The 24231-nt window shown below is 50.0% G+C and overlaps 1 long non-coding RNA gene across 1 annotated transcript in view; it reads right to left on the bottom strand.

Annotated features, from left to right (window-relative positions):
• Window positions 1-7142: 7142 nt before the first annotated feature.
• The window catches only part of LOC121041226 (uncharacterized), a 20478-nt gene continuing 3389 nt past the window's right edge, over window positions 7143-24231 (bottom strand). The window contains exons 2-3 of the long non-coding RNA XR_005795627.1: window positions 23137-23143; window positions 7143-7153 (exon numbers count right to left, since the gene is read on the bottom strand). This is a non-coding gene — a long non-coding RNA (uncharacterized LOC121041226). The remainder of the gene's footprint in view (window positions 7154-23136; window positions 23144-24231) is intronic.

The following is a 24231-nucleotide window of genomic DNA, read 5'->3' as shown; positions in this document are numbered from 1 at the left end:
CCCCCCCCCCCCCCCCCCCCCCCCCCCCCCCCCCCCCCCCCCCCCAGGGGATGAGCTCCCTGCCTTCCACCCGCTATCAAAAGGGCCTGCTCTAATGCCTCAGCTGGGCAAGCGCTCTCTGCAATTAGCAATTCTTTTTTATTGGTTGATGTGGGCCTCGGGCCAAGAGGAGTTGGGATTGAATCAATATTCCTTTTATTATGTCATCATAGCCAAATGAATTATGAAAACAAAAGCTCAATATGAAGCTGCCAATGCTAATTACTGGGTAGGATGTGGAGGCACAATAAACAAAGGGTGCTCTGTCCGGGTGGGAGTCGTGGGGGCCGCCCTTTTGCCGGGTCTGGGGGGCTGCCGGGCCCACCCCTGCCCTTCCCTGCCAGCCCTGGACGCCCGGGGGCACGTTGGGAAAGGGTCTAGCCTGGTCTCGGATGCCAGTTTCAGACCAACTCAATACAATTCAATTCCAGGAGGCTTTATTGAGCACCTACTGGGTTAGCAACGGGCACGTTCTCTACGTACGACCACGGTCTCTACTTATCGCTGCCTCGGGCGTCTCTTTAGAATCAGCCACGTCTGGCTTTAGATCTCAGCTCAGATGCCACTGGCCGTGGAGACCTGGCGCCTCAGACCCTCCGTCTCCTCATTTGTAAAACGGAGACAGCGGCACCCGCGTCACAGATGCGAGGAGGGCCGAAGGGAAAATAATGCCAAATGTTTGGCACCACGTGGGCACTAAACAAACGTTAGTAATTCTCCTCCACGTCCTTACCCCCTCCTGCTCCTCCTCCTCACGCCTCTCTATCCTCTTCCTCCTTTTTCTTCATCTTATTATCAAGCTCACCCTCACCATCTTTATCATCATCACTCGATGAGCATCCCCCGAGCCCAGAGCAGGGCTCACTTAAACGCTGTTTGCTGATTGTATGCCGGATGAGCGGGAGGCAAGAAGGAGGGAAATCGGTTTGTGGCGATGTGGAGGTGATAAAAGATAATTCACATCAGGGCCTCGAACCCCAGAGCGGACGGCCTAATGGGGACCCACACGCAGCAAGTTAAACTGTAACAGAAAGCGGACGGGAGGGCGCCTGGGTGGCTCAGTGGGTTAAGCGTCCAACTTCGGCTCAGGTCATGACCTCACGGTTCGTGAGTTCGAGCCCCGCGTCGGCCTCTGGGCTGACAGCTCGGAGCCTGGAGCCTGCTTTGCTTCGGATTCTGCGTCTCCCTCGCTCTCTGCTCCTCCCCCTCTCACGCTCTGTCTCGCTTTCTTTCTCTCAAAAATAAATAAGCATTAAACAGATTTTTTTAAAAAAAGAGGAGAAAAGATAGTGGAGGGAAGAACACAGGATGTTTTCACGGAGAATGGCCACCTCTACCCTCTCCTTGCTTCTGTCTTGGAGAATTGAGCTGGGAGGCTCAAATTCCTCCGTTTGTGGAAAAGTCCTTGGCTTCTCGAGTACAGGAATGAGGAGGCATCTGCCATCTCAGATGTGCCCTTTCTGTCACGTCACAGGTGGTAGGAGGTGGGGTGGCCGGGGCAGGGGTGGGGGGGAGCAGGCTGGGAACGGTCACAAGCCCTCCCTGTGCAAAGATCATCTCTCAGACTTTTCCACAGTGATCATCTCAATAGTTCCTGAAGGCCCCAAGTTGCCTCCCGTGTTACAGAGAGACAAAACGGCTCCCCAAGATCACATGATGCAAGATAAGTCCTAGGGGGCTGAGTTCTCACTTGGCCCCATGATTTTAGGAGAGTCACTAACCTTCTAGAAGCTTTAGCTTGCTCGTCTGGAAGATGGGGTGGTCGCGGTGTAGGGCCCACACACATGTGCACTGTAAATCTCATGACAGCTGCGTTTTGCCTCCAGTGCTCTCTCTGTGCCTCCTCAGGGCCTCTAGGACTTCAAGAGGGGTGGACTGGCCACATCAGATTCACCTTTGTTCGGCTTGACTCCCGTGCCTGGTACTGTGCTCGACCGGGAACGAGGGACAGCTCAGTCTTTGCTAAACGAAGCAGGATCGTCGCAGTACACTTTTATGCCATGAGCAGCAGCCTCTAACTAGTTTTTCTTGGGGCGTCCGGGGGGCTCAGTCGGTTGAGCGTCCAACTTCGGCTCCGGTCATGATCCCACAGTTCGTGGGTTCGAGCCCCACGTTGGGCTCTGTGCTGACAGTTCAGAGCCTGGAGCCTGCTTCAGATTCTGTGTCTCCCTCTCTCTCCGCCCTTCCCCGCTCATGCTCTCTCTCTCTCTCTCTCTCAAAAATAAATAAATAAACGCTAAAAGAAATTTAATAGTTTTTCTTTCCCATGGTCACCACAGGAATCCCTCTGTGGTGGGATTACCACCCCATTTTCAAAGGAAAAACTGACGCTCAGAGAGGAGAGGGGAGGAGCCAGGTTGCACAGTCCGTCAGGGCTTCTAATCTGGGCCTGGTGCCTTTCCTGCCACGCTGTCCTTTGGGAAGAAAGAAGGAAGCCAACCCTTCAGCTCCCCACTGCAGGATGATGCCACACATCCGGAGGCTCCCCAGTCCCCTGCTTGCAGAGGGACACATGTGTTCCTCAGCTGATCCGGGGGCCTCATCTCCAAAGGCAGAGTAATCAAGGTCCTAGTCGTAAGGTGGTCGGAGGAAAACAGATTTGATTTCCTGTTTACATCCCTGCACTGTGCGGCCCTGACATCGAATTAGTTAAGTCTCTTTGAACTTAACTAAGTTGGAGGGACTTTGTGGAAGAAAAGAAAATGCTTTTTCTCTGCTCTTTGAATAAGAGGGCTGCACTTTTATTTTGCATCGGGCCCTGTAAATCATGGGCTCGGCCCTGATAGCACTTCGGCAGGACTGAACACGAACAGAAGCCGCGTGTGTTTCGATTCATCTCCGTCATACAGCCCAACGATGGCTGGTAGACAGGAGGCCCGGGGACAAGGCAGGACAACCCAGTGGATACCGGCGTGGGCTTTGCTATCAGCCTCTGCTTCTCCCTGCTGTGTGACCTTGGACAAGTGACTTTGCTTCCCTGAGAGTGTGTTTTCTTATCTGTCAAATGAAGATAGTAGGGTTGTCAGAAACACTCACTGAGAACATGCAAAGAGGAGCAGCCCGACTGACCCAGAACAATCGCTAAGTAGATCAGAGTTGTTATTGTTTCATCATAGTCATCTGCCACCTGTGTGACCTTGGACACATTATTGCCACGTGAAAACACCTGATACCATGCCTGTTATATAGTCTAGGGTCTCACAAATCAATAGTATACTCATATATATGGTCAATCAATTTCCTACGGGGGTGCTGGAACTGCACAAGGGGGGAGCTATCACCCACAAATGGTGCTGGGAAAACCGGAAATCCCTATGCAGAACAACGAAGTTGGGCCCTCACCACATACCGTACAAAATTTAATTCCAAACGGATTAAAGGCCTGCCTAAACTCCAAGGCTAAAAGTCAGAAGAAAACACAGGAGGAGATTCTCATGACCTGGATTGGACAGTGGTTTCTTGGACATGACACCAGAAGCAACAGAAAAACTAGACAAACTGGGCTTCGTCAAAATTAAAAAAAAAAAAACACTTTTGTGCCTCAAAGGACACCATCAAGAATATGCAAAGACAACTCCTAGAAAGGGAGGAAATGAATTCTGATAAAACCTTAATATTTAGAATATATAAAGAGCACCTACAACTCAACAACTAAAAAACAAACAGCCCAACTCAAAAATGGGCAAAGAACTCGAACAGACATTTCTCCGGAGAAGATGCACAGAAGGCCAACAAGCACACGAAAAGATGCCCAACTCATCCTCAGGGAAATGCAGATCGAAACTACAGTAAGATTTCATGTCACACCCACTAAGATGGCATATAATTTTAAAAATTTTAAAGAAGAGAAAACAAAATAAAAAGCGTTGGCAAGGATATAGACGAACAGGAACCTTGTTCTTTGCTGTTGGGAACATAAAATGGCACAACCACTCCGGAAAGCGATTTGACACTTCCTCAAAAAACTAAACATCAGGTTCAGCCATTTCACTCTGATGAAACTGGGCTGTTTGTCTTTTAGTTGTTGAGTTGTAGGTGCTCTTTATATATTCTAAATATTAAGCTTTTAACAGAATTCATTTCCTCCCTTTCTAGGAGTTGTCTTTGCATATTCTCGATGGTGTCCTTTGAGGCACAAAAGTGTTTTTTGTAATTTTGACGAAGCCCAGTTTATCTGGGTTTTCTGTGTGACTCCACCTACATGAGGTCCATAGAAGAACCGAATTCATAGAGACAGAAAGCAGAGTAGAAGTTATGAGATGCTGGGGGAGATGGGAAGGGGGTGCTCTTATTTAATGAAGAGTTTAATAGAGTTTAACAGAGAGTTTCTATTTCAGATGATGAAGTTCTAGAAATGCACGGTGGAGGCGGTGGCACCACGTTGTAAAGATACTTACTGCCACAGAATCGTATACTTAAAAATGGCTAAAATGGTAAGTGCTACGTATATTTTTACCGCAATAAAAACGACAATGGTTACTTCTTAATTTCTGAGTATTCATCTTCTTACCTGTAATATGGCAGTGAGAATGTTTGCCTCGTCTCTTGTGAGGCTCTGTGAATTAACACAGGAGGAAGAATCCTGGACACATCAGTGGACATTAACAGGTCAGCCACTGATGTCCTGCTCCTGGCCCCAGCCACTCCAGACAGACCTGAGGCTTTGGCTTTGCCAAAGGAGAGCTGGCTGTTGATGAGGAGACCTAAGGATAACCCAGGCAAGCCCTTTAAGAGTTGTGACTTTTCGGGGCGCCTGGGTGGCGCAGTCGGTTAAGCGTCCGACTTCAGCCAGGTCACGATCTCGCGGTCCGTGAGTTCAAGCCCCGCGTCGGGCTCTGGGCTGACGGCTCGGAGCCTGGAGCCTGTTTCCGATTCTGTGTCTCCCTCTCTCTCTGCCCCTCCCCCGTTCATGCTCTGTCTCTCTCTGTCCCAAAAATAAATAAATGTTGAAAAAAAAAATTAAAAAAAAAAAAAAAGAGATGTGACTTTTCATTTATGGAATTGTTTACTCTGCGACACTTGTCAGGGAGGTGCTCCTCAATCAAAAGAGTGCAATAGGTTTGAGAAATCATTAGCATTTCAAGACTCTGAGAAGTCCTGCAATTTAAAAGGCACATTTCATGGTGGGGAACCTGAGATTTTTCAAAACTTCTTGGAGTGTGAGTCTTTTTTCCATGAAACATTCACGGACTACTTTTAGGGAATACTTGTCTAGAAACATTCAAAGGTGAAACACCAAGTAGGCCTGTGAGTAAAGACACATGGCCAACTCATGGAAACAGACACACCCACAATTCTGTGATTACTTGCCCTTCATTCACTGCATTAACTGAAGATTGGCTAAATTCCTCCAAAGCAGCTCAATAGTGTCTTTTTTTTTTTTTTATAAAATGTTTTTTTTTTTTTTTTACGTTTATTTATTTTTGAGACAGAGAGAGACAGAGCATGAATGGGGGAGGGTCAGAGAGACAGAGACACAGAATCCGAAACAGGCTCCAGGCTCTGAGCGGTCAGCACAGAGCCCGACGCGGGGCTCGAACTCACGGACCGCGAGATCATGACCTGAGCTGAAGTCGGACGCTTAACCGACCGAGCCACCCAGGCGCCCCTCAATAGTGTCTTTATTCATTTACGCACGCACTCAGGGAAACTTCGCTGCACGCCTACGGTGCACATTATTAGTTTTTTAGTGATTACATCTTCTGACATCTCTGGGCCCACGTTCTAGTTGTTGCAACGTCTGGAGTTCACGGGGGGGGGCCCCCCCCCCAACGCCCCTAGTTCCCAATTGCTGCCTTCGCTGACTTTTGCTTTATTCCGTGCATTCTTTTCCTAGTTACTATTTTCCTGATTTATTTATTTTTTAATTTCAAGTTTTCATTGCAATTCTGGTTAGTTGACGGATATGGTAAGATTGGCTTCGGGCGTAGAATTTAGTGATTCATCACTTACCCATAACACCCCGTGCTCGTTAATTATGGGCATTTTCTACCTGGACCTCATAAACAGTTGAGTTTATGATCTCTATGAAAGATACTGCATCGCCCCCCATCTCCAAACTGTTTCTAAAATGTAATATATATATGTCAATATCACATATGGAGTGTGTGTGTGTGTGTGTGTGTGTGTTTAACTATCTCTTTGTTGGTCCCCCCTCTGAGATTACACAGCGGACTATGTATTTAGATGGAAATGTAGAGTGTCATCCAATTTCCCCGTCTGGGACTTCTTGACCACTGCTATCAGTTTTCTCTATATAGCTCTCCTGACTTGGGTTTCCCTGTGCCTGCAGCACAGCCAGTTATTTCGAAAACGACCAGTTACTGTTACCCAGCATTTTTAGAAAACAGTGGTAACATTTACCAGAAGTTTTCTGTGGGTGACACGCATCTCCTGCTTTCCAAACAATCAGCTGTAACAGGGACCGGCTGCTTTTCAACATAGCTGGTTGTTTCAAGATTTTTCAAATAGCTGGTGGTTTCCCCGAATTTGCCCTTGATTTTTCACTTGTCGGTGTTTGCAGATCTTCCGTCGGTGGGGAATGCAGCTGGGGTTACTTCTAATCCTCTTCTGCTCGCTGCCCCCCGGTCACGGTTTCTTCCTTTGCCCTGGTGCTTTCCAGACATGGGTTTTCCAGTAATCACCTTCATAACGTTGGCTGCGTGATCATATCCTTCGTATCCCTAAGAGTAGGCACTGGATAATTTTTAAAACTCAGTGCGCTATTTTTTCATAAAACTGTGTTATCATTGCCGGAGATGGAAAGCCACGATCATTTTACATCGGCGGAGGGAATTGTCCAAACAAATGCATTCAAACACACACAGTTGGTACTTAATGCTGACGCCATGCTGTTATTCGCCCACCTTCTGTTACAAAGAGGGTCCCGGGGCTATTTCCCTGAGTCCAAAGGTGGAGCTGTGACGAGGCCGGTCTTGTCCGAAGACCCCCGTGGACCAGGCCGATCTTCATCGTCGTGCTTCTCCCAGCCGTCCTTTCCTCCTTCTCCGTGAACTTTGTGTCCTACCCGGTAATTAGCACTGGCAGCCTCAGATTGGCTCTTTTGTTTTCATAATTCATTTGCTTTTGATGATATCATAAAGAGTGTATACATCTCATCCCCCTCCTCTTAATGTCCTGGCCCCACGCCCACATCCACTAATACAAAGACACTAATTACTCCTTACTCTTGTGCCAGGCACTTTGGAAGCGTCTTTGGCTAATGGATGGAATTAACCTTGTTTAACGTACAAATCGGCGGCCTAATTTGCCACGAATCCCGACTCCGCGGCTCCACGGACCGTGGCTGGGGGGAAACGGCTTCCCACTCTCCCTCAGCCACGCTGGCAAAGAGAGCTGGTGTTGCCAGCATGAGGCACAGCTTCCTCTGGGCTCCCCCTCCTCCCCGCGGGCTCCCCCTCCTCCCCGCGGGGCATTTGAGCTGAGACCTTTTCAGGGGGGAACCCCCTTGACGGAATGGGGGCCCCACATACGTTGCCAGGCGGGCTCCCCTGGAGCCCACCAAACCGAAAGACTCACAGACCCGAGTGAAAATGCTCCGGGTCACATGGTTCGTTAAATCCATTGTAAAAGTAAGGTGAGAAGCCAGAGGAGAAAGAGATGGGGTTAGTCAATGCCCTCGGGCACACCGTCCGAATCCTAGGCCCCACGATGTTTCTGTGTCCTCTCTCTCTGTCTCTCTCTTTGCCTGGTCAGCCTCCCCAGCTGACCGTGAGGTTATGAAGACCAGAGTCATGGGTGAGAAAGGGGGCTCAGCAGACGGAAGGGGCCCGGAACCAGCACACGTGCGTTCAGAGACATGCGAGGCCTGTCCCTCCGGCCCGAGCTGTGGCCAACTGGTCAACCAGCTGAGCGGCTGCGGTTTCTACCTGAGGCTCTTGGACGTGGACCTTTGGCCAGCATGGGTGTCAGTAAGGGTGGACAATTGAAGACCCTGGGAACGCTGAGGGCCCGTGAATATATAACGCTTGCCGTATCCAGGTCCTTCTCCTCCTCCCCGGCTTCCCACCCCCAGGCACAGGCAGATACATGCTCTGCTCGCTTCGCCCATGTTCGACCAGCTCACGAGCTGCTTCCTTCCTTCCTATTTCCTGGGTACTCGGTTTCACCCAGCGGCCTTAGTTCTTTGCTTCTCTTGTTCTCAGTAAAGCTGAATTGCCTGTTCTCAGCTAAGGCAGGCAACTCACCTAACGGACCTGAAGGTTGAGCCCGTCGTGGCCACGGGCAGGTCTGGAGAGAGCTTTCCAGAGGAAAGAGAGAGACACTCTCTACTGACCCAGCTGCCTGGTTCACAGCCCTTCTAGTCTCAGCCCTCGGGCAGTTCCAACGACGTTGGCTGTGGCCGCTGAATGATCGTGGTGGAGAGCAAGGTTTGGGGGACACACACCTGGCTCAGAACCCTGGTTCTTCTTCTCCCCGGTACTGTGGCCGCTTCCCTCTCTGAGCTTCTGCTTCTTTGGCAGAAACGGGGAAGTGAGAGCCATTGTGTTGGGATTTGGGGAACCGTACGGAAGGTGGCCCTTACACACAGTAGGGGCTCACTTAGGCGTTGCGGCAACAGATGCTTACCGAGTGCTTACTATGCGTTCGGTGCAGTGTTAGTAGCTGAGGACTGTGTTAGAATAAGTCAGAATAAACCAAGCATGGTATCTGCTCTCAAAGGAGCTCAAATCTAGTCGGGGAGACAGATACTAAAGAGACACCCAGGCTCAGGTGCTCAGGTCGCGATCTCGCGGTCCGGGAGTTCGAGCCCCGCGTCGGGCTCTGGGCTGATGGCTCGGAGCCTGGAGCCTGTTTCCGATTCTGTGTCTCCCTCTCTCTCTGCCCCTCCCCCGTTCATGCTCTGTCTCTCTCTCTCTCTGTCCCAAAAATAAATAAACGTTGGAAAAAAAAAATTAAAAAAAAAATCGTGCTGAACAAATACTGCTGTGAGAACAGGGACCTTGGGCCACCTCACCCAGTTGGGACGGTAGGAAAGGACTTCCTGAGCAGAGAGGAGCGGGAGGGTGACGTAGGGTGCTTCCTGCCAGGGAGGACAGCAAGCGCAAAGGTCTCAAACTAGGGGCGGGGAGGAGCACAAAAGCCATCCTGGCTGACAGGTCCCGGTGGGAGTAGCAGTCCGGCCCTTGCATTCGTTGTAAGGAACGTGGATTCATTTCCTTCCGTTTCCTCCGTGGTTACCCCTCTCCCTCACTCCCATCTGTTCCTCGGACTTCTATGACAAGGATATGGGAGGGTCATTCCCCGTATTACACACCGCCTTTGGCCCCTCTGCGTGAATCTTCGGTTTGGGACTCTGGCTCGTGTGCTTCGCTTCTCAAAGCCTTGCTGACCTCCTGCCATGTGTCAGGCACTAGGGAGGCACCAGTGATCAAAGCTAAGTCCTGGCCCCCAGAACTTACATTCTAGAAGGTGGAGGCCCATAAGAATCCAACGAACAAGGAAATCTATGGTATGCCATGCGGTGATTGGGTTAAAACAAAACACGGAAGAGAAACGAGGAGATCCTGGAGGAGAGTCGGATTGTTGTGTTATCTAGCATAGTGACGAAAGCCTGCCCTCAGGAGATGCTAGGTGAGCTGGGGGGACTGAGGGAGGGCCCAAGGCCCTGGGAAGGAGGGTTTCAGGCAGAGATAAAAGCACGTGCAAAGGCCCTGAGCAAGTGGGGAACAGCTTGACGGGGTTTGAGTGCCAGGAAGGGGCTAGTGTGGCTGGAGCGGAGGGAGGGGAGAGTCGGACCCCAGAGGGCCTGGAGGCGGAAGAGTCACTGGAGGGTCGTCATCTGAAGGACAATTTAGAAGGATCCCCCGCTGCTGTGGGGAGAGCAATTAGCAGGCTGGAGAGATGGCCCAGGTCCAATGTGTCTCCGATGGGGTGGCATTGGTGAGCCCCACTAATATTTACCCCTCCAGGTCTTTGAAAGATTAAGGGGAACATGTATGTAAGGGATGTGACCCTGGGCCAGAACAGAACCCATGTCTGTTAAATATAGTCACATCCAGGCCATTTTGATACAAGGGAAATAAAGCCCGTGGGAAACGGCTTGCTAAATATTCCTCAGCAGATTAAAGGCAGATTTCCTGTCTACCCGTCACACAGCTGCTTCTGGAAAAAGAATATCTCAAATGTATGATATCTCAGTCAGTGTGTCCTACATGATGGAAGGTCAGAGTGGCCTTACGGTTTGCTTCCGTTACAAAAAGGACCGCGTTGGGGCGCCTGGGTGGCTCAGTCGGTGAAGCATCCAACTTCGGCTCAGGTCATGATCTCGCGGTTCGTGGGTTCGAGCCCCGGGTCGGACTCTGTGCTGGCAGCTCGGAACCCGGAGCCTGCTTCGGAGTCTGTGTCTCCCTCCGCCTCTGCCCCTCCCCTGCTCTCGCACTCTGTCTCTCTCTCCCTCAAAACAAATAAACGTTAAAAAAAATTCACCAAGGACAGAGCGCATCAAATGCTGACTTCCAAAATTGTCGCTGGGTGAATAGATTTGGAAGGGTCATGGCCCCGGCGGACGTTACATTCAGCTAGTGGAACCAGACGCCTTCTGCACGTCCGGCACCCCCCCCCCCAGGCCGGTTCCCAGTAAGGGGGGGCCCCCACACTGGGGCCAGGACCCTGTGATCCCAAGAGCTCGTGGTCCCTCCCTCCTTACACCCTCCTGCTGAGAACGTCCCTGCTGCATCCTCTTCTGGCCTGGTCATCCCCCGATGTTACCTCTTTCTCGACAGTAGGACAGAAATAAGGTGAGTACGTTACAGCTTGGGCCTTATACGCAAATCAAAGTTGTGCCCCACGTCCGCTACGCCTCGTCCGACCACACCTTCTCGTGGGGATGAAATGAAAGGAAGTGATACAGGAGGAAGCGTGCCATTCGGGGCCTGCCATACAGCCGTCGCCTGCTCCACGGTAGCTGTTCTTCGAAGCCTTGGATTTAGCACCCCCGGTCCTTGAGAACCCGTGCCAGGTCTCGACTCTGACATTCTACAAACCTAAAAGTGGAGGAGGAACATGGAAAGGGTCCCTGGCCAAATTGTTTGGAAAGTTCCAGAAAGGCATTTGCAACTAGATGGCCTTTCCACTTCGCTCGAGCGTAGGCCAGCCACCACATGCCGTGTGACAGTTTGAGCCCTGGAGGTCCCAGCCGTCTTTGCGATAACTTCTCCAGAGTCCGGGGATAGCATTCAGCAACGGGAACCGTAGTCCCAAGGACAGGGGAAGCAGCATCTGGGGCCTTTCTCCGGAGTCTCCTGATACACTCACTTCACGGCCACTTAATCCCAGGACTACCCACCCGGCCAGACAGACATGCAGCTCGCTGGCCCCGGCCGCGGCTGACCTCCCACAGCTGCGCAATGACCCAGAGTCGGGGACATAGGAGGCATTCAGTAACTGCTCATTGAATACACGAATGGATGCTTTCAAAGAGCTTATAGACAAGTGAGCTTAGCTTATAGAGGCAGATATAAGGGCACTACTGAACTGTGGGCTCCACCATCCACCATGTACATTACATAAAAATTTCTAAATCTAACATTCCTCACGCCAGGGGCTGTGCTGAGGGCTGTATATGCCTCCGGCCGACACAGAGGGTGGTTTCCAGCCACCGCTGTGGCTTGAGGAGCCTTTACCCGCACCCACCAGCCTTTACCCCCAGCTCAAACCCCTCTTCCACCCACCTCCCTCCCAGCCCTCTTCCTCCATGCTTGAAGTTGGCAAAAGACAGCTGGCGAAAATGGCAGCCTCACTTGCCAATCTGCGAGGAGGAGGCGTTATTGGGAAGGAAGGGAATCCAATGCAAATTCTGAGGTCTGAGGCTGTTTGAAAGTTATTTGCAAGGCTGGCTGAGGCTGGGCTCAAAAACACTTTTTTTTTTTTTTTTTTTTTGGAATACATTTAGATTTACAAAAAAAAAGTTGCAAAGATAGTACAGAATGTTCTCATTTGCTCCACACCCAGGTTCCTCTATTCTTAGCATCTTGCATTTGTACGTTCCTCACAGTAAACGAACCCAGATTGATATGTTACTATCAGCTAAAGCCCACACCTTATTCAGAGTTCCTTGGATTTTGCCTGATGCCCACCCTCCCTTTTTTCTTTTTTTTTTCTGTTCCAGGATCCCATCCAGGCTCCTTCATGCGTTGTAATTAGGCATCCTCTCTCCTTAGGCTCCTCTTGGCTGTGACGGTTTCCCAGATTTGAAGTTTACGATAAGCAGGACAGTTTTGAGGAGTCCTGGTTAGGTATTTCATAGAATGTTCCTTAACTGGGATTTAGCTGATGTTTTCTCACAAGAGAAACCGCAGAGATAACATGCCATTCTCATCACTTTAAAAAAAAAAATGTTTATTTATTTTTGAGAGAGAGATGAGCACCAGCAGGGGAGGGGCAGAGAGAGAGAGAGAGAGAGAGACAGAACCTGAAGCAGGCTCCAGGCTCTGAGCTGTCAGCACAGAGCCCGACGCGGGGCTCGAACCCACGAACTGCGAGACCATGAGCTGAGGACGCTTAACCGACTAAGTCACCCAGGCGCCCTTCTCATCACGTTTTATCGAGGGTACATACTATTAACATGATGCATCACGGTTGATGTTGACCCTGATCTCCTGGCTGAGGTAGAGTCTGTACCGTTTCTCCACTCTGGGGTGACGTTCCTTCTCCCTGTTTCTGTACTGTCCTGTCGCTATGACGGTCTACAGGTAAGGAGTGGGGAGGTATAACTTAGCTACATAAATTTGGGGGATCCTTTTGCTTGGGAGTGTTGTCTCTTGCCCTCACTTATTTATTTATTCAATAATTTATTTACATCAGTATTAATCATGGGTACTTACTTTATACTTTGGAATAGAAGCCAACACTACTTTATTTTGTTCCTCAAATTGGTCTAGCCTTGGCCATTGGGAGCCATTTCCGTTGGCTCCTTTAACATATCACCATTTTGTTTTTTAAGCAATCCCTCATTTTTTGGCACTAACAATGTTTCAAGCTCATCTCGTGTTATTTCCTGACCCAGTCCCAGATCAGCGATTTCTCCATGGAGTCCCCATTCCTTTTACTGAAGAAGACTAATAGAAAAGCCAAACCTGGGTGTTATGTGTGCCCATTACTACAGAGGGATCATTGTTTCTAGGTCCTCTCAGCTGCCAGAGAAATGAAACATATGAATGTAGAGTAACCCATGTGTATTCATATCTATAAATATTTCCTTATATATCTGTCTGTATCTATACTGAGCTAAACATGAGCGCCTACGGGATGTCTCCACCTCCCATCCATGATTCCATGGCTCAGTCTAGCCTTTTCCCCTTGCTTGTCTGTAACTTCCTACTCCAACGGTGAGAAACGAGCCTACCATCGTTGACCAGCCATTTAACTTAGTTGTTCAGTTTACGCGTGCATATACAGTGGTTTCAGAATCGTTAACCCGCAGCCCCATAAGAAACAAGTTTATTAACTAGAGCGCAGTGCTTATGTGCAGTTCCTTTTGTTTCTCGTCTTTTTAAAAGTTATTTATTTTGAGAGAGAGAGGCAGAGAGAGAGAGAGAGAGAGAGAGAGAGAATCCCAAGCAGGCTCCGCACAGGCAGCATGGAGCTCTTGATGCGGGGCTTGAACTCATGAACCTGAGATCATAGACCTGAGCTGAAATCAAGAGTTGGACACTTAACCAACTGAGCCGCCCAGGCAGCCCCTGCTCTTTAGTCTCACAGACTCCACTCATTCCCACAGCTACCTTCGTCACTACCCCCTCTGGGAGGCTGTTTCGTACAATGAGAATGTGGTTATATTATTTTGTCACGGTCTACATTCCGTCCTCAGGTCCCCCGAGGTCCTAAATGGCTTTTTAAGAATTTGCTTAGGGGCGCCTGGGTGGCGCAGTCGGTTAAGGGTCCGACTTCAGCCAGGTCACGATCTCGCGGTCCGGGAGTTCGAGCCCCGCGTCGGGCTCTGGGCTGATGGCTCGGAGCCTGGAGCCTGTTTCCGATTCTGTGTCTCCCTCTCTCTCTGCCCCTCCCCCGTTCATGCTCTGTCTCTCTCTGTCCCAAAAATAAATAAATGTTGAAAAAAGAAATTAAAAAAAAAAAATTTGCTTACATTAAGGTTCACTCTTTTCTGGAGTCAAGTTCTATAGACTTTGACAAACGAATTGTGTCCCGTATCCATCTTTGAAATTTCATACAGAGCAGTTTCGCCACCTAAAAATACCCCTGTGCTTCATCGATTCAATCTTCCCTCAAACCCCAGAAACGCCTGGGAGCCACTGATCTGCTTATTGTTTACATAGGTTGCCTTTTCTATAACGCCATATAAATGGAATCATCCGATACAGAACCTTTTTATACTGGTTTCTCTCACGAGTAAATAGACACTGAGGATTTATTCGTGCCTTCGCATGACTTGGCAGTTAATTCCTTTGTATCATTGGCTAATATTCCATTATATGTTTGACCGCAATTTGCTTATCCTTTTACTCACTGAAGGACATCTTGGCCGTTCCCAACGTCTGGCAATTATGAATAGAACGGTTATAAACACACGTGTGCAGGTTTTGGTGTGGACATAAGTTTTCAAATCAGTTGGGTAAATACCTAGGAGTGAAATTGCTAGATCTTAGAAATTGCAGCCACTTTTCATCTCTTTGCTCTGACGTAACACTGAAGTACATAAAGCATTTCTTCCTCCCCTGTCACGGTTAATTGCGTCTGCACAGGAGCCCTGCGAGCTAGGTGTGTCAAGCAGGGTTCTCAGAAACTGATAGGAGCTCACCCAGCTCAAGGAAATGGACTCTTGGGAGCCCACAGCATCGATGGTGAGGCTGGAGACAAGGCGGCCTGGAAAATGCATGAGCCAAGGTAACTGGTGGTGGCAGGACTCGGAGGATTTTGTAGAAAACGCTCTGGTTAAGATACCGCTGCCGTTGGCCACTGGATGGCGCTGACGATGCTGTCAGAATTGATCTCAGTTGATCCAGCGTCTTTGGGTCACTTCCTTAAAATTCAAAGTCTTAGGCAGGGACAACTGATTAGCCAAAATGGCCTCTGAAGATGGACCTCAAGGGTCTTAAAATTAAGGGCAGGGAGAGCAAATACACCCTATCCATGTCCCTACGCACCCTCCTAGGAGGTAGCGGGGTCACAAAGTGGAAGGAGTCCCTAAAAGAACATGTAGAGTCGAGTCACTCTGTCCACCTGAAGGTTAGGGCGGTGATGTAAGCGAGAAAACTTCTGTAGCGATGAGCCACTATGTGCTGGAGTCTGTGTGTTACGGATGCTCAGGTTACCCCGACCATTCAAGGAGCCCAACTCTGGGGGATCTTGACCAGGCTTAGGAGATTGCATTCCATGCTGGACGGAACGCGGAGCCAGGGCAGGGCTTTAAGGTGGGGAATTAGAACTTCAGGCTCAAAATGTGGGCAGAAATATCTTGTAGGGGCTTGGTCTTTAGAGAAAAAGTCGAAGCCTAGGTTCTAGGGTTAGGGGCTAAAAATCTCAGTAAAAGCAGGAGTCGGGCTGACCTACTTAGGATTTCTCATTATTTATTTTTCTGGGTTGAAATAAAATCTTTAGGTAGATATTAAGCTGCTCCACTGTAAAGCTTGATGAGAATCAGGATGCAACCCAGTGTGATAGGCTAAAAATGGCCCCCCAAGGATAGCAGGTTCTGATGCCTGGAACCTGTAAATGTTACCTTATGGGGAAAGAGGGATCTTTCAAGAGATGATGAAATTAAGACCTTAAGGATGAAGAGGTTATCCTAGATTATCCAGGTCGGGCCTAAATGCAATCACCAGTGTCCTAAGACAGAGGCAGAGGGAGATTAGACACACAGAGGAGGAAACAACATGAAGCTGGAGGCACAGATGGAAATGATGTGGCCACAAGCCAAGGAATGCCAGCAACTGCCAGCAGCTGGGAGAGGCAAGGAATCGATTCTCCCCTAAAGCCTCTGGAGCCTTTTGATTTGGGTCCAGCGATCCTAACTTCAGACTTCTGACCTTCACGACTGTGAGAGAATAACTTTCTGCTGTTTTAAGCTACCCGGTTTGTGGCAATATGTTCCCGCAGCCTTAGAAAACGAATATACCCAGGAAAGCGCAGCTAGGGAAGGGTGAAAGTGAATACAGTGACAAGAGGGAGTGCTTTGAGACCTTGGGGAATAATATTCACGCAGGCCTCCGAGCACGGCCACTCCCCTTCCCATCCGAGTCCCAGATGGGGCTCGGAATACATTCCAACACAGGCAAGTAACAGATCTGTTATTCCAAGCCGGGTCTCGCTGACTCCAAAGGCCATTCCACAGTGATGTACGACCGGTCACTTGGACTTTGCAGCCTTAGTTTCCCCCTCTGTGAAATGGGCCTGCTGATCTCTACTTTAAAGAGCATACGTGAGGGGGGGCGTGAGATCACCAGCAAAGGCAGGGAACCCGGGAGACTGTGCTTGGCACAAAGCCCGCGTTGGAAAATGTTCGCCCACGAGAGGCTGGGCCCCACCAGAGGTCAGGCCAAAGTCTGTCCAGCCTACAGCCGGGGCCGAGCAGTTGTAGGGATGCCCACTCCCGGACACACCTCCTCCACCCCACAGTTCGGCCTGTCTCCTCTGGAGGGACCACACCTGGAGCGGGAGAGCAGTCGGGTCAACGTGACTTTAAGACAGAGCACTCTGTAAGGTCATCATGAACTGTTTGCCTCCTCCAGGGCAAGGAATTACAATGAAAACACCCACAGCCTTTTAATGGGGATCTAACCAGGGACAAGGGGAGGAGACCCCGAACAGTCTGGAGATGAACAGTAGTATTCTGCCATGCTCTCCCAGAACCCTTTGGGGGCTCTCGTCTCCATTCTGGGGGAGGCTGATGGAATCAGAGGAAAAAGCAGGGGCGTTAGCACCAGACAGAGCACCACTGTGTTTAGATCCCGGCCTTCCTAACTGCGGTCTGCCTCGCCTTGGCTGAGCTTCTTTACTTCTCTGAGCCTCAGTTGCCTCATCTGTAAAATGGGCACACGAACGCCCACATCCCAATATGCTCATGAGGACCCAAAGGGCTAGTGCAGGAATAGAGGCTCAGTAAGTGTCAGTCCCCCCGTCCGAGCCTGCCTGCTGCACACCCTGCCACCCGCACTCCAGAAACCCTTGCAGCCGGTTCCAGTGACAAGCGCGGTGTCGGTTGGTAAGAACGGTCATGTCCTGGGCAGGCAGAGCGCTGTCCCGAGAAGAAGGAATTCGGGCCAACCGGCAGGGCTTCTCGACAAGCTTGGGTCCCTAGAGTTACACCCACAGCTCTCTCTGTGGAACTGGGGTGGGAAACGAGTCGGGTGGACCCTTGTAAACCTAGCCTCGGGCGGAGAAGAGATAAACTGCATCTTCTGAAGAAAAAAAGGGCAGTCATTAGAGAAAATCTCCCTTTCTATTTTGGTGTCAACACGTTGGGAAGGCAGGCTCTCTCGGCACAAGAAAACTCGGCTTGCTCTGCTCCTTGATCGCGTTTATCTTTCAGCAAATAATTACTCTCCCTCCAGGCACCTTCATCTGAACCTTCTAATTATACTATTGTTGGGTTTATGTCAACGGAACGATAAATCAAAGGTGGAGCAGAATGTCTGATGGAAAAATGTCCTGGGGAGCGAGTTGTGGGAAGCACATGAGTTAGGGACAGTCACGGAATGAGGGCTTGCTCTCTCTTTTCCTAAACTTCGCCTCCGAGCGAGCTTCCTTTTCTCTGCTGATTCTGTTAACTTTGGGACCGTGATCTGGGCCCCGAGTGACCCAAATCCTCCTGCCTCTAAAATGGAGGGAACTATATGGATCATTTCTTTCCCAGAGGCCTTGAGAGGGTCGGTGGTTCTGGAAGGAGAAGGGCAAAGGCCCGGGCAATCAGAGCGCATGCAGGACAAACTCATTCCAATGCCTTCTAGAAGAGTCAACTTTGTGCCCGGCCATGGTGCGTACGTCCCAGTGGAGGACACGCTGGTCTGTCACAGTGCAGCAGGCAAAATGACAGAGGCCTTGGAAGGTGCAGAGGAGAGAGCGACCAGCTCTGCCTGCCACATGGTGCCTCCTCTGGGCTCATTTTGTCTAACGCCAAGTCTCTACCCAGAGCCAAAACCCAGCGTGAAGCAGTTCGATCAGCATTTGCAGATTAGTTCAGTAACTCTGCCCTGGCCCCTGCTGGGTAGCATGCCCTTGCCAGGTGACGGAGGTAGACGTAGGGGGCAGAAACAGCCCGGGCTTCAAGGGATCCCCCGAAGTAGGGGAGAAGGATGTGAAAACAGATCACGAGGGAGGCAGGTGAGTGTCATTTTGTGGGGGTACCTATAGGGTATTGAGCAAGACTAGCGACTGTAGTGGAAGCGTCAGGGGCATCAACGTGACCCGGAGTCCTTTAGCCCCGGAAAACAAGATGACTCGATATGCCAATAATGGTATCTCCTTTTGAAACCTCTGGTTTATGGCATGATTATTACGGACCAGGCACTGTCCGTAATAATTCACACTTTTCTATTAGCTCATTTTGTCCTCACAGAAACTCGCGGGGTAATAAAAAAGTCGGAAAATGACTAAACATCATATGTCATCAGGGGAATGCAAATTAAAACAACAACCAAGGCGAGCTGTTATTTATTGCTGGTGGGAATGCGAAAGACTAGAGCCACTTTGGAAGACAGTTTGGGGGTTTCTTACAATCCCACAGCTACTCGTGGCATGTGGCCCGGGAATTGCCCTCCTTAGTATCTACCCGAAGGCGCTGAAAGCTCACGTCTACACAAAAATCCACACACGGTGGCTTATAGCAGCTTTATTCATAATCGCCTAAAGTTGGAAGCAAGCAAGATGCCCTTCAGTAGGTGACCGGACAAATACACTGTGGTGCACCCAGACGCTGGAATATTATTCAACGCCAAGAAGAAATTATGGAAATCCTGGAGCTCTCAAGTTATGGAAAGACACGGAGGCAACTCGAATGCGTGTTATGAGGCGAAAGAAGCCCATCTGTGAAAGCTACACACTGTATGATTCCAACGATCTGACCTACCGGAGAAGGCAAAGCTATGGCGATCAGTGGTTGCTGTGGTGTGGGGTGGGTGAGATGAACAGGCAAAGCACGGAGGGCTTTTAGGGCAGTGAAACTACCTTACGGGATACTGAAATGGCGGATACCCATAGAATTTGTCCAAACCCATAGAATGTACACCAGCAAGAGTGAGTCATAATGTAAACTATGGACTCTCAGCGATAATGACGTGTCTGGCAGGTTCATCGATTGTAATGAATGTCCCACTCTGGTGGGGAAAGTCCGTAGTGGGAGAGGTTTGGCGGGGGACAGCGAGGAGGGGTGGGTAGCCAAAGGCTACCTGGGAACTCTGTGCTTCCTGCTTAGTTTTGCTGTGAATCGTAAACTGCTCTAAAAGTGTATTAAAAGAAACAAGGCATTGAAGACACATCCGGTCATGTGTGCTGCGGCTGAATATGACCTGGGCAATGTCTGATGGACTTTGGACTCACTTGAGTCTCAGCGACAGACTTCGGGAGCGGGCGTGTGGTCATCGTCTCCTTACGCCACTGAGCGAGCAATTGAGGCTTTCAAAGACTTAGGAAGGACCTCGCCCAAGTGTTCACAGGAGGACTAGATCCAATCTTCTGACTCGGACCGATCTGAATCCAGAAGCCAGATCATTGAACCACTGTGCTAGACTCCTACGCCAAAGTCCAGATACGGCCACCATCTCATTTTTTTTTTTTTTTAACGTTTATTTATTTTGGGGACAGAGAGAGACAGAGCATGAACGGGGGAGGGGCAGAGAGAGGGGGAGACACAGAATCGGAAGCAGGCTCCAGGCTCTGAGCCATCAGCCCAGAGCCCGACGCGGGCCTCGAACCCACGGAGCGCGAGATCGTGACCCGAGCCGAAGTCGGACGCCCGACCGACTGAGCCACCCAGGCGCCCCCACCATCTCATGTTTAGTACAGCCTGTGACTGGTCCATAAAACACTGGCAGAACCACATATTTCGTTCGCTCATTCATTCATTCATTCATTCTTTCTTTCTTTCATTGCTTCCGTCAGCAGGGGTTTGGCCCCCCTCTGCAGTGGGCCCTCTGCTGTAAATTAGGATGTTCATTTCACTGTCCTGAGAAACAGGAAGCTTGAAATACCTGTTCTGCTCTCCATGGCTATGGCCTCTCGGAGAGGATCAGATGTGAAGCCCGTGGATTCTAACCAGTCCGCACGATGATTTACCCCGTATACATGCTTACGGGGTCGTTTGAAAGTGTGGCAAAGTCCTCTTAGTGAAATGCATGGTGCTGTAGAGCATCAGGAAATTGAAATACATATAACGTATGAAGGAGCGCCTGGCCCAGTTTGCACCCGGTGAACCATTGATTCTAAATGAAGCTGCACATTTGCCCTGAAGGTCTGGTCCCAGGCTGAGCCACGGCAAGTCCTGGGGTGGATGGGGGGAGACAGCAAGGTAGAGGAAACTCTTCTCCTCTGCCCCAGTAGTAGCTGACTTTGGGATCTGAGTTTGCCAGATAAAAGCTCTAGTCCCCCCTTTATTTAGGCTAGTGAGATGCAGCCAGCCGACTGGCCTGATGCCTGCAATTTGAAGCCAGAGTCATCTGGGAAGACACTTAAATACATAAACAAGGACAAGAAATTGACTTTGAAGCCCGTATTGGGCTCCAATCGGCCTTGCATAGTTACTTACCGTTGCTTGGAGTGTTTTCACCTCTTCCTTTTTCCATTATCATGTCGAATGGGCCGCCCAGTGTCCCGGCCGAGAAGATAGCAGGTCAGGTTTAAAGTTAGCCGCGTAGGAGCCACGGCATAGCCCGCTGTCCGGGTTGTATAACCAGGCTGAGAGTCGGGTAGGAAGAAGTCAGAGTCTGGTCGTACCCGTGCTCTTACTTGCAACTCTAATGATTTCCAGAGGCGGGGGCCGTGGTTGTTCGGCTTTCTTTTTCCCCAGATTCTCGTGCAGGTCCCTGCAGAGTGGATGTTCAACAGACACCTGAAATAAAACGGAGCTCAGTTCTAGCCTTTAGGGTGTTTGTGGCATGGACCACGTTTGGTCCGTTTCTGCGTTCCCGCGGGGCTTTGCAACCAAGGAAGCGGCCCGGACAGGCTTGCCTAACAGAGGAATGAGTGAATGAATGAATGAGTGAAGGAATACTGCTCACCTGGTCTGTAATGGATGTCATGGCCTTCAGGGGCACTGCAGGTGTAAGAACACAAATGAATAGCACGTTGCATTCTAGAGAGCGGATCATTTACGTTGCTAACCTAACTCATCTGCACGAGTGTATCTTTCCTCATAAGAGCGGTGTTCCGTTGGAGAGCAGAGAGAGGCAGGAGTAGAGCTGGGACACTGGACACACTTGGGTCCACGTCAAGCCTCTCCCGTCCACTGGATCTCGGACTTTGAGGCCACTTTGTTTCCTCCCCTGCAAGGCGGGAATAGTAACAGATATTTCATAGATTCTGTCCAAGGATTAAATAAGACCCTTCTCTGAGTAACACATAAAAGCACATTTCCTTGCCAACTGCCTTTACTAAGAGGCCCTGGTGGCCTGATCCTGGGCTGTGCTGAGATGCAAAGATGGCCCAACGCGGGCCACTGCCCAGAAGCCTGCTGAGTGGGGAGGGAGACGGGCGTACAGAGGGCTGATTCTTACGCCGGCCGGAAGCAGGGTCGTTTACGGTTAATTCTATGACCCACCAACTACGGCAAGTGCTACTGACTTAAAAGCAACATTTTATGGAAACCGTATGCCTATAGTACATATTCGTATTCTGATATCAGAGAGGATAAAATATGGAAGAAAAAGCTTGCAACTCTGAGGTTAGGAACTGTCAGAGCACAGGACCTCTGCACGGGAACTTGCAGGGCAGCTCAGAAATCAGTAGATACAGAAGGAGGCAGTGGGCGGGAAAGGGGACAGCTTGAGTCCAGGCCTGGAAGTGAGAAGTGGCAAAGAAGTGCAGCTAGGGGACAGTGGTTGTTGGTACGGGATGTTCTGGGCACCTGTGGTCACAGAGGTGTCAAGCCCTCTGGAGAAAGTCAGAAATCCCTGAGTTCAAATTTCAGTCCTGCTGCGTGATGGTCAGGCACAACTAGCCATTTCACGTCCTTTGCGTTCGGTCTTTCTGTGTACGATGGGAATAGAGATAGTTACTTTTGCTTACGGCAGGGATTACGCGGGAAAAAATGGTCAAGTGCGCCCAGGACAGGGTCTGACACAGGAGGTGGGAGCTTTGTGTTAGAATCCTTTCCATTTTGGGGCGCCTGGGTGGCTCAGTCGGTTGAGTGTCCGACTTTGGCTCAGGTCATGATCTCACGGTCTGTGAGTTCGAGCCCCGCATCAGGCTCTGTGCTGTCAGCTCAAAGCCTGGAGCCTGCTTCGGATTCTGTGTCTCCCTCTCTCTCTGCCCCTCCCCTGCTCATGCTCTGTCTCTCTCTCTCTCTCTCTCTCAGTCAAAAATAAATAAAACATTAAAAAAAATTAAAAAAAAAAGAATCCTTTCCATTTTGACTTCACCTGCCCCCCCACCCCCCGCCCCGGCTCAGTAAGCAGGTAGCTTCAAAATCCCAGTGTAGGAGGCTGAGATTTAGGAGGGAGGTAGCCACCCCAGCAGGAAGTTAGGGGGGGATATTTTGTTATCTATCTATCTATCTATCTATCTATTATCTATCTATCATCTATCTATCTATCTATCATCTATCAATCTATTATCTATCTATCTATCCAGCTATCTATCTATTTAGTGCGATCAGGAAAGGGGCAGAGGGAGAGGGAGAGAGAGAATCCCAAGTAGGCTCCATGCCCAGCACAGAGCCCGACGCTGGGCTTGATCTCACAACCTTGAGAGCATCACTTGAGCCCAAATCAAGAGTCGGATGCTTAACCACCCAGGCGCCCCAAGAGGGGGACATTTTATGGTTCTCCCTAGGCTGAACACAAAGACTGGAGTCCTGAGGTGAAGGTCAGGAGTAAGGAGGGATGCGGGCTCAGGTACCATGGGGCGTGGCCTTCAGCACAAGGCAGGGAATGTTCCAGATCCATGGAATAAAGGGCTGCCATTAACGTCAATACTTCTATGAGCTCTGTATCTCTCATTTTTTAAGACTTATGGTCCTGTCCCTTCCCCCACTCTTTGTCTTCTGGATCCCGGGCCCCTTTCCACCCCACCCCGCCTTGCCCAAACCATCAGATATGGCCGTCATGTGAACTAGGCAGGCCGCCAGCTGGGCAGCACTTACACAACTCATGGCGCCTATTTAAAGCGTCTGAGAGACTCAACACTCCATCAGGACCTGGGGGCACAGAGGAATTATCACTCCCTCTTACCTCCTTCTCCTTCTTTTTTCTTTTCTCTTCTCTTTTCTTTCTTTTCTTTTCTCTTCTTTTCTTTTTTCTTTTTTCCTTTTCTTTTCAGTTTTTCTTTTCTTCTCTTCCCTTCTCTTTTTCTCTCCTCCCCTCCTCCCTCCTCCTCCTCCCCCCTTCCCGTTCCTTCTTCCCTCTTCTTCCTCCCCCTCCTCTCTCCTCTTCTTCCTGTCTTCTTCTTCTTCTTCTTCCTTTTTTTTTTAATTTTTTTTTCAATGTTTTTTATTTCTTTTTGGGACAGAGAGAGACAGAGCATGAACGGGGGAGGGGCAGAGAGAGAGGGAGACACAGAATCGGAAGCAGGCTCCAGGCTCCGAGCCATCAGCCCAGAGCCCGACGCGGGGCTCGAACTCCCGGACCGCGAGATCGTGACCTGGCCGAAGTCGGACGCTTAACGGACTGCGCCACCCAGGCGCCCCTTTTGTCTTCTCTTCTAAAGATTCAGTAGGAATTGGCTTTTCCCTCTGAACTCCCTCCTCCTCACTCCTTGAAAGGACAAATGAATCAAAAAGGTTGAGTATCACTCAGCCCACGGTAGACTCCTGATGTGACAAAAGTGTACTGCAGACAGGATCCATCCAGGGGGCCTCTGAGGCCATGTGCCAGGTTGTATTCCCTGAATGAGCTCTGGGCCATGGATCTCCCATGGCCTGCTAGTTAAGCAGTGAAAGATTCCTCAACAGCCATGTGTCCACCCAGGTTACAAACTGAGCCTCTTTTTCAGACCTATATTCATTCCAGCCTATATTATCCTTGGCAAAGGGGAACAGCATACTACTTGCCTTGCAACAGCTTA

Source organism: Herpailurus yagouaroundi, unplaced genomic scaffold (genome assembly GCF_014898765.1).
Source record: "Herpailurus yagouaroundi ecotype Mexico unplaced genomic scaffold, PumYag 29, whole genome shotgun sequence".
Lineage (NCBI taxonomy): Eukaryota > Metazoa > Chordata > Mammalia > Carnivora > Felidae > Herpailurus > Herpailurus yagouaroundi.
The sequence above is the reverse complement of the archived record's forward strand: the minus strand, read 5'-3'. Positions and strand labels throughout refer to the sequence as shown.